Here is a 10,482-nt window from a genome sequence, read left to right as displayed (position 1 = left end):
TCTCTCTCTCTCTCTCTCTCTCTCTCTCTCTCTCTCGTAATGGGGTTGAACTCGGGGCCTTTGCACTGAGCTACGTCCCCAGCCCTTTTATCTTGAGACATGGGCCCACTAAATTGCTATGTTGTCCCAGGCTGGGTTTAAACTTGTAATTCTCCTGCACCCAGTGCTGGGATTATAGGCGTGTGCCACTGTGCCCAGCCGAAATCTCAGTCTTATGGTCAGACAGAATCTAAAGATGTTGAGGATGATCTCCAGGAGGGGACCGGAGGCACGGGATTGAGCGGGGGGTGTGTGTGTGGTGGGGGGTCCACATTTTAAAAGATTCACACTTTCTTTTAAACAATCTAAAATATCACTGACCAGTCCTAAGAGACCGCAGGGTGCACCTTCACACACAGGAGGCCCCAAGAGCCCTCAGGTGGGCAGGGACTTTTGTCCCCTGTGGTGAAGGTAGCAGAAGTTTCTTTTGCTGAGAGGCCGAGTGTCACCTCCACACTGCAGGAGGGCTAGAACACCACAGTGACAACACCCAGCCCCACGGCCGTAGCACCTGTCTCCTCACCTGGACAGTGGGTTAGAACCCCGTCCAAACCAGACATGAATCCTTTCCTTCTTTAATTCGTTATAAAAAGGAATCTAATGGAAGTTCCAGGGCCCTAAAACACAGCAACCAATAACCCTTTTATTCTCTACTTCAGGCAGCACTAAGGAACCCACAGGCACTGAGCTACATTTTTTCAGTCATCTGCGAAAGTATCTTTTATTTAAACATTGGAACAATCTAAGAACCCCAGAAAGGCCCAGCCACCACCAAAATGCATCAGACTTCTTTCCCTTTGAGGCCTTTAAACGTACTTCCAGAACTATTCACCTCACCTGGAGTCTTGGCTCCTTAAATCTTGATTCCTTGATTCCTCTGCCTTAACTGCTACCTGGGCTGGCTCAGTGGAACAGTGCTTGCCTAGTATGTGCAAGGCCCCAGTCCAACCCATAGCACCACACACAGATGCACACATGCACGCACACACACACCCACCGGTGGCACGCATTCTTAAATTTAAAGGAGGCAGCTTTATGGCGTTAAGAAGGGACCCTAGGGCCCGGGATATAGCTTAGTGGTGCCACCATCTGCCTCATAAGGGCAAGGACCTGAGTTCGATCTTTGCTAACAACAAAAAAGAAAAAAAAAAAAAAGAGGGGAAAGGGGGACCCTACTGGAGGGTCAGGGAAGGAGGCTTTCTGGAGGACCTGATGGCCTGGCTCGGATGGCAGAAACGCAAGTTAAAACGCTATACGGTAACCCTCCACACCTATAGAATAGCCCAGTGGTAGGCTTGGCATACACAGGGCCCTGAGTTATGCCCCGGCACCACAGTGGCGGTGATGATCTGAGATCAGTGTAAAAAAAGGAACCACCACTCTACAAAATAGTTGGGCGGTTCTTTGTACAACTAAACGTGTCCTTTCCATGTGGCCCAGCGACTGAAAATATCTTCACATAGAAACCTGCACACAACTATTTAGAGCAGCTTTCCTCTCAATAAAACTGCAAACAACTCCAATGTCCTTCACTTGCTTCATCAAAAGTGAGTTAATGGTTAACAAATTACATTAGATCCACGCAAGAGTACTCGGTAATAAAAGCAAATGAAGGAGCCAGGCGTGGTGGCGCACGCCTGTAATCCCAGCACTGGGGAGGCTGAGGCAGGAGGATCGCTGTGAGTTCAAGACCAGCCTGGGCTGCACAGTGAGTTCGAGGTCAGTCTGAATTACATTAAAACACACACACACACACACACACACACACACACACACACACACACACGAAGGGCCAGGGATTTGGCTCAGCTGCTCCACCGCCTGCCTTACAAGAGAAAGGTCCTGAGTTTGATCCCTGGCACCCCCCCTACAAAAAAAAAGAATTATCAATATATAAAACAACTTAGCTGGATCTCAGGGGAATTTCACTGAGTGAAAAAAAACAAAACAGTCTCCGTGGGTCCCATTTACATAACATTCCATTTATATAACAGTTGGAGAAGAGGTCAGTACGAGGGGTGGGATGGGCCTTGGGTGTACTATCAAGGGTAGCATGAGGAGCCCTTTTGGTGGTGAAATGGTTGTTGGCTAACTGCGGGAGTGGTTATCCACGTTTACAGTGTAATAAAGTTATACAGACCTTAAGACTTACAAACGAGCGTGTGTGAAACTGGTGAAACCTGAGTCGGTTTGATGAACTGCACGGCTGACCCTGGTTGTTATCCTGCCCCACCCTCATGCAGGAGGGGTGAGTACAGGAGGTCTCTGTCTTACTTCTGCCAACCGCAGGTGAATCTAACTGTCTCAAAATAAAGAGCAGCACTAGTGACAAAGGAGCGCCGCTGTTCGGAGGTGGAAGCCATCTGAGGATCAGGAAGAGAGGTCACAGCGCCGGGGATTTAGCCCACTGGTTTCGCGCCCGCCTTACAAGCGCGACTTCGATCCCCGGTACCTAAATAAATAAGAAGAGTAATGACCAAAAAGGGCTGAAATACATTAAAGATGTTAAAATCTGAGCTTGTCATACACACCAAGCCCTAATTGGTCTTCTCTGGAAGATGCTGGGACGCCATCTCCACATCCTGAAAGCTGAGAATATAAAGGGAAGAAGCCAGTGTTTATCCGGCCTTTGCTCAGGAATTGCCTTGGGGTGACGAAGTGATAAGAAAAAGTCCTTCACGGGATTCCAGCTAGTAAATTCGAGGGAACGCTGGGATCTGAACGGTACCGATCCGTAACCTGCATGACAAGTGAATCCCGGCCATGTTACTCCCTCACAGTACCGTCACCGAATGGAAAGGGCGTCACAGCAGACTGACCCAGCCTGGCAAAACCCCAACCACCAAACGCCTTCACATCACAAGGGGGACGGCCTGCCATTCCGCGCTTCCCGACGACATGCATGGCAAGTATGCGATTCGGCGGAAGTGTTCTGGCCCGGAAGTCGGAGTGAGCTGGTGCTCGCCTGTATCCTCGGCACTTCGGGAGACTGAGGCAGAAGAATCATGGGATGGGCCGGGGATTGAGTTCCGTGGTTCCAGCACCTGCCTCACAAGCGCAAGGGCCGGAGTTTGATCCCTGGGAGCAAATAAATACATAAATAAATAAAAAGGAATGATGGGACGGAGCCCAGCTTGGGCAGCATAATGAGGAACTTAGCCAAACCCTTCCCAAAAAATAAAAGGGCTGGGGACGTAGCTCAGTGGGAAGGCCCTGAGTTTAACCTCTGTTGCATGGAAGAAAAATAGATGCAATAATAAAAGCAGTGAATAAGGAAAGTTCTATAGAGCAAATGACCATTTTCCTCAACAGATAGTTTGGAAGAGATGGAAACACAGATTTATAAAAAAAAAAAACAAACATTTGAGAAACACATTAATGAAAATCAAATGTAATACAGCATGTGGCCTCTGTTGATCCTGATTTGTTTTGAATCTCCCAACAGAAAAATGTCAGACAGGATGGTGCATGCCTGTAATCCCAGCACTTGGGAGGCTGAGGCAGGAGGGTTGTGAGGTTGAGGCAAGTCTGGGCTACACAGAGACCTCAAGGTCAACCTGAACTACATAGAGAGACCCTGTCTTAAAACACCAAAAGAAAAAAAGAAAGAAAAGAAAAGATACAGAGTACAATGAGTGAATGGGGAGGAATAGACTAATAAAATTAGAAGGCAGTCGTGGCTTTTTCTCTCAGGAATTCAGGTACCCCTCTTTCTGCTCCTTTTAAGATTCTTTCTGGTCACTGTCATGGCATTTTCCAACTGTTCTGGTACTGGAGAGTGTGTCATTACCAAAGATAAATAAGATTACGGCACAGTAAAAATTTAACTAGGTCAAGCAAGATTGGTGCAGGAATCCAGGCCTGGTGGTACACAGAGCCCCAGCACTCTGGGAAGCAGAGGCAGGAGGATCACATATCTGAGCCCAACCTGAGCAATTCATTGACTCTCTGGCGGGGTGGGGGTGGGGGAGCTGGTGATGTGGCTCAGTGTGAAGCCTCCGGTTCAATCTCCAGGGCCACAAAATAAAAGATCGGTGAAGGGTAGGGTAACAGCACAGATAAATCAAAATAATCAGATGTTGGTGATTATTAAAGCAGAATGACAGGTATGTGTTTGTAGAGGATTATGGCATTCTTCCTACTTTTTTGTTTTGTTTGTGTTTTTTGGGTTTTTTGGTACCAGGGATCAAACTCTCAGGTCTTTCTGCTTGCAAGGCAGTGGAACCACTGAGCTAAATCCCCAGCCCTTCTTCCTTCTTTTGTTTGTCTTGCAGGCTAGAGGTTTTGTTTGTTTGTTTGTTTTGAGACTAGATCTTTCTATGTATGCTAGCCTGGTCTTAAACTCACTATGTAGTCTAGGCTGGCCTCGAACTCATGGGGTTCCTCCTGCCTCAGCCTCCTGAGTGCTGGTATTACTGGCATGCGCCACCATACCCAGCCAAGGCTGGGGATTGAACCCAGGGTCTCTTGCTAGGCTTCTTCCTTCTTTTGTGTATTTGAAGATCTTTTTAAAGCTTTAGCTGTTATCACTAAAACAAAAAATGAGGACTATAAAGCTGAAGCATGGTGACACACACCTGTAATCCCAGCACTGGGGAGGCTGAGGCAGGAGGATCACTGTGAGTTCAAGACCAGCCTGGGCTACATAGTGAATTCCAGGTCAGTCTCAACTACATAGTGAGACCTTGTCTCAAAAAACAACAACAAAAAGTGAGGACTATAGATTGTTACTTTGTTTGACTCTAGCAATCTTTCTATTTATATGTATTCCACATGTACCTTAAGTATATACAACAAAATGTTTTAAAAGAGAACATTTTCCAAATAAAAACTAACAGAAAACCTATGTCTGACTTTCTCCCTCACAGAGACAAATTCTTCTCAAAGCCCTCCTGGGATCAACAACTCAGGTACCAGCAATCTGTAATCGCTGCTGTACCCACCCTGCCGCCTCTGTCTGTAGCCTCAGAAAGCAAGGGGCCAGATGAGCAAGGGTGTCTGAGCAAAGTTTGCCAGGGGAAAGTGCAGCGATCACCGAGTAGAAATGCCAGTACCATGGCCAGCACCACCGGTGCACCCCAGAGGCCCAGGGGAAAGTTCCAAGTTTGCTGAGCTCAGAGCAACCCCAAGGAAAGCTGAAGCCCAATCTTCAGCCCATCAGAGGTCATTTAAGAATGATTAGCCTAGGGCCGGAATTTAGCTCAGAAGGTTCTGCCGCCTGCTTTGCTGCAAAAAGTCCAGAGTTCAATCCCAGCGCGCGCGCGCGCACACACACACACACACACACACACACACACACACACACAGAAACCCAAACAAGAATGATTAGCCTCAGATGTGGTGGTACACACCTATAATCCCAACACTTGGGAGGCTGAGGCAGGAGGATCTCCAAGAGCTCAAGGCCAGCCTGGGCTACATAGTAAGTTCAAGACCACCCTGAACTACAGAACAAGACCCTATCTCAAAAATGAAACAAAACAAACAACAACAACAACAAAAATAGTATGCAGTATTATGGGTGGAGGAATAAAGTCAATGAAAGAGTACAATGTCCAGTGGGCATGGCCTATAATATCAGCACTGGGGGAGGCTGAGGCAGGAAAAGTGAAACCTAAAGTCCCACCACAGCCATTTAGCAAGACCCCATCTCATGTTTTAAAACATAAAAAGGGCTACTGACACAGCTAAGTGGTCGTGTACCCCTGGGTTCCATCCCCAGTACCACACCAGAAGGAAGAGAAAAAAAGAGAGAGAGGGAGGGGGAGAGGGAGAGAGAGAGTATAGAGCTCAGAAAGAAGTCAACTATACAAGGCAGCTTAGGATGTAATAGAAGTATGTGATGGGGGCTGGAGATTTGGTTCAATGGTTCCACTGCCTGCTTCGCAAGCACAAGGACCCGAGTTCCATCCCCGGTACCAAAAAAAAAAAAATGTATATGAAGGGATTGGGGTGTAGCTCAGTGGTATAGCCCTTACCTAGTGTATATGAGGCCCTGGGTTCAATCTCTACCACTGCAAAAGGAAAAAATATAGATAAAACTATAACCTGGGCATGCTTGTAATCCCAGCATTCTGTGAGGCTAAGGCAGAAGGATTGCTTTTTTTTTTTTTTTTTTTTGAGACAGGGTCTCACTGTAGTTCAGACTGACCTGGAACTCACTATGCAGCCCAGGCTGGTCTCGAACTCACAGTGATCTCCTGCCTCAGCCTCCCGAGTGTTGGGATTACAGGTGTGCGCCACCATGCCTGGCAGGATTGCAAATTTGAGTCCAGCCTAGGCAGCTAGCAACTTAGTGAGATCCTGTCTGAAAATTTAAAATTCAAAACAGAGCTGGGGATGTATTAGTACTAAGACCCCTGGTTCAATCCCCAGTGCCATAAATAAATAAATAAATAAATAAATAAATAAATAAATAAATAAATGAGAGGAAAAAGAAAAGTTAGAAGATATGCGAACAAATCAGAGCCCAGAGTGTGAAACACGCCTGTAGTTCCAGCACTCGGGAAGTTAAGGCAGGAGGATCACCAAAAGTTCAATACTAGCCCGGGCTACATATGGAGACTCTATCTCAAAAAACAAAAAACCTCCGACGACGACGACGACAACAACAACAACAAAGAAATAGAAGAAAACTTACGTATCAGAAGGAAGTGGTAAAAGTGTATTGAAACGACTGGCTGTCCACTTGGAAAACAAATTCAGTTAGACATCATGGAAAGTGTCAACTGGGAACAACTTCTGCTGAGTCCATTTTTCCTCGCCCACCATGAGTAACTTCTGTCCTTCATTTTATGGTAATAATTTTATTGCTTTCCATTACTCCATTTTAATCATATATGTATTTACCACCCAAACATATATGGTTCTGCTTTCCTTGACATTAAATATTCACAAAACGCATCACCCCATATGCTTCTTGTCGGGGGGTTTCTGTGCCACTGAGGTAAAATCCCAGCCTTTTTCTTTTTAGGTAAGGTCTTACTAAGTTGCCCAGACTGGCCTCGAATGTTTTTTGTTTTGTTTTGTTTTTTTGTACCGGGGATCTAACCTGGGTCCTTGCACTTGCAAGGCAGGTGGTGGAACCACTGGGCTAAATCCCCGGCCCTGGCCTCGAATTTTTGATCCTCCTGCCTCAGCCTCTCGCGTAGCTGGGCTTCCAGGCCAGTACCACCACACCTGGCACGCTGTATATTTTCCTCTGGTTCTTTCCATTTCTGAAATTCCTCTCTGTGGCTCTGTGACGTCCTAGCATAGGAAGACACCACAACTTTATCAAGCTACGGTTGAACGTTTGGATCATTTCCAGTTTTTGCTAATGTAAGCACAGGGACTGTAGACGTCACTGCCGGTGTCTTTAGGGTGTGCGCTTACAGTAGGATTGTGAGTTACATACTGACTTCAGCAAGTAACATCAAGTCCTTTTTAAAATGGTTATACATACCAACTTGCACTCCAATGGCAGTAAATGAGAGAGCTATGCCAACCCTCAATGTTGCTTAATTTTTAAATTTTGCCAATCCACTGGGTACAAAATGATCATACTGTTTCAATTCCCATTTTTCTGGTTATCACAGTACACAACCTCTCCTATGTTTATGGGCCATTTCTGCTTCTTTTATGATATTCCTGTTTATCTCCTCTGCCCATGTTTTAAAATTTGGCTACTTTTTTACTTCTTTTATTTGTAAGAGATCCTTATAAATTCCAGATAACTATTCTTTGTCAGTTATATGCCTTAAAAACATCTTTTCTCAATTTGTACCTTGTCTTTGTATTCCTCTTATGGTGATTTTTTTGTGTGTGCCCCCCCCTCTCGAGGTAGGGTCTCACTACACAGCTCAGGCTGGCCTTGAACTCATTATGTAGCTCAGGTTGGTCTCAAATTCTCATACATCCTCCTGCCTCAGCCTCTTGAGTCCTGAGATTAAAGGTGTGTGCCACTATGGCTAGCCTCATCATGATTTTAAAATAAAATTAAATTTCTAGTATTAATGTCTCTGAAATTATGAACATTTTCTTTTATGGTTCATATTTTTGTGTTTGTTTAATAAATTAATTTCCAGTGTTAGTAATTATACAATAGTGCCTATGTGCAACTCTGAATCTAGACAGCCTAGGGCAATTAATAACCTTAGGGAAAATTATTAACCGATCAATGCCCAGTCTCATCTGTAAAATGAGGTAATCATAATGCCTGAGAGAGTCGCTGTAAGATAAACAGGTAACATTTGAAACCCTTAGTGCTGTCCCCAGTACATATTAAGGTCTAAATAAATAGGTGTTGTTATGATAATAATTATCAGACTTTTTTTTTTTTTGGTGGTCCTAGGGATTGAACCTAGAGCCTTTGCACTGAACTATATATCTCTAGCCCTTTTTTATTTTTTTATTTTGAAACAGTCTGGCTAAGTTGTCCAGGCAAGATTCAAACTTGTAATCCTCTTGCCTCAGCCTTGCCCAAAGTGCAGGTAATTGTTATTTTTTTACTTCTCAGGGTAAAGACTGCGCCTTATTCAGCTTGTTATCCTCAGCTCTCAGCAAAACACCTGGTATGAATGAATAGTTCTGCATTTTTCCCATCTCTGGTCTTTCCCTCCACTCAGCTTGCCTTGCATAATGCTGTTGAAATAATCTTCCTTACATAGCTACGATGCTTTCTCTCCTCTTACTTAAACTTTCAATTATTCACTCATGTCCTGAGTTTCCCCAAAGCCCACAGAAGCTGGTAGCTCAGAAATGGAGGCTGTAAAGGTCATGGTGATGAGATCAGTCAGACACGATGACTGCCTTCTTTACAAAAGTACGTGGTTGACAATGAGCCTGGAGAAGTCAGGGCTACAAGTGTAATTTGGGATATAATAGCAGGGCAGATGAATAAATCTATCCATTTAAAAGGGTGTCACAGGCCGGGATTTAGCTCAGTGGTTCCGCCACCTGTCTCACAAGTGCGAGGATCCAAGTTCATCCCTGGTACCCCCGGCCCCCAAAAAAGCACGGTGTCAGCTGGGGCACAGGTGCGTACCTCTAATCCCAGCACTCTGGGAGGCTGAGGCAGGGGAAAAAAGAAAAACGGCTGGGGAATACAGCTTAGTGCGAAGTACTGGGTTCAATTCCCCAGGACTGCAGAAGTGGGGGTAGGGGGTAAAGTCAATCTGGAGTCCGAGACTTTCTTGAAATCGGATGCAAAACTTGGTTAAAAAAAATTTTTTTTTTTCTTTTCTATTTAGGGCTGGGGATTTAACTCAGTGGTTCTGCCGCCTGCCTCCCAAGTTCAAGGTCCCGAGTTCGATCCCCGGTATAAAAAAAAGCCAAAACAAACAAAAAAACTTGGTTTGCAGGTGCATCTTTTCCACGGCAAAGAAACCGCTGCTTTTATCTAATTCATGACCTAAAAAGTCCTAAGAGTGTTAAGAACCCTTGAACTGTGCTGTTCTCAGAGGGTTTCCCCTGCGGTCCGGCACCTCCAGCGGAAACGAATGAGTCAAAATTCCAGCGTCCACCAAGTGGGATGGCGGAGCGGGGGCGCGCTAGCAACACCTGGGATAAAGCACCCCGGAAAACCAGGGAACACTAAGGGTTCCTTGGTTCCAGCTTACTGTGGGGCAGCTGCGGAGGCCCTGAGGTCTCCGCCGAGGAGGAAGGGCAGCCTGTTTGCCTGTTGGTCGCGTTGGTGGGTTCTCTGCGTTGGGCTGTGAGGGGCGAGATGGTTCAACTTGTTTTACATCAAAAGGGAGTCATATGAGTTTATAGTGAATTTCCATCGCCTCTACTCATAATTTTTATTTTATCCTCTACTTAATATTTTCTTCCGGCAGCGCTGACGCCGACGGCCGAACTAAAACCAGAGGAGAGGGCAGAAGCCAAGAAAGCTCCACAGGCCGCCGAGCACGGATTTCGGTCCTGCGGTTCCTTTAAGAGAAGAACCTCTTGGGACCGGCAGTCCCAACCGACCCCAGTTTTAACTGAAACCTAACCCGGACTTCCCCCTCTTGACTCAAATAAGACCAACTTTGGATTTTCCCTCCCGTATTGACCAATCAGATTCTGTTACCAGGCAGACTTCACCCGCCGCCTGTGCGAGCCCGGCGCCTTCGGTCTCCGGGTAGCAGCGATAACCAATCACCAAGCAGGTCGTCCGTGTATCCAGGCAGATCGCGGCGACTACAGCCATTCAGAAAAAGGAAAATAAAGCAACGCAGGAGCCCGCTGGACCGGGACCGTGGGGCTGGGCTGGAGTGAAGGTGGCTACGAGGTAGTTTCTCTTCCTCCCTTACCTTTACTTGTGCTTGTGTTGGAAGGCGACTGTGCAGAGGTAGGGAGGGGGCGTTAGGAGATGGGAAGAGAGCAGAGCAAGATGCCGGCTGTATTTTCAACGGCTTCACCTATGTGCACGTGCTCCAAATCTAGGACCCCTCTCCCCGCCGGGTTTCCTCCGCCCAG

General features: G+C 46.2%; 1 protein-coding gene across 2 annotated transcripts in view; it reads left to right on the top strand.

Annotated features, from left to right (window-relative positions):
* The first annotated feature begins 10,198 nt into the window (after nt 1-10,198).
* The window catches only part of Rfx5 (regulatory factor X5), a 6,658-nt gene continuing 6,374 nt past the window's right edge, over nt 10,199-10,482 (top strand). Inside the window, exon 1 of one of the 2 annotated variants that reach the window (XM_010616504.3) lies at nt 10,199-10,294. The gene's annotated coding sequence lies outside the window, so the exon portion shown is untranslated. Of the gene's footprint in view, nt 10,355-10,482 lie in introns of both variants that reach the window. The other variant, XM_010616506.3, reaches the window with a different exon arrangement.

This window comes from Fukomys damarensis, unplaced genomic scaffold (genome assembly GCF_012274545.1).
Source record: "Fukomys damarensis isolate Sample0158 unplaced genomic scaffold, DMR_v1.0_HiC HiC_scaffold_33, whole genome shotgun sequence".
Taxonomy (NCBI): Eukaryota; Metazoa; Chordata; class Mammalia; order Rodentia; family Bathyergidae; genus Fukomys; species Fukomys damarensis.
The sequence above is the reverse complement of the archived record's forward strand: the minus strand, read 5'-3'. Positions and strand labels throughout refer to the sequence as shown.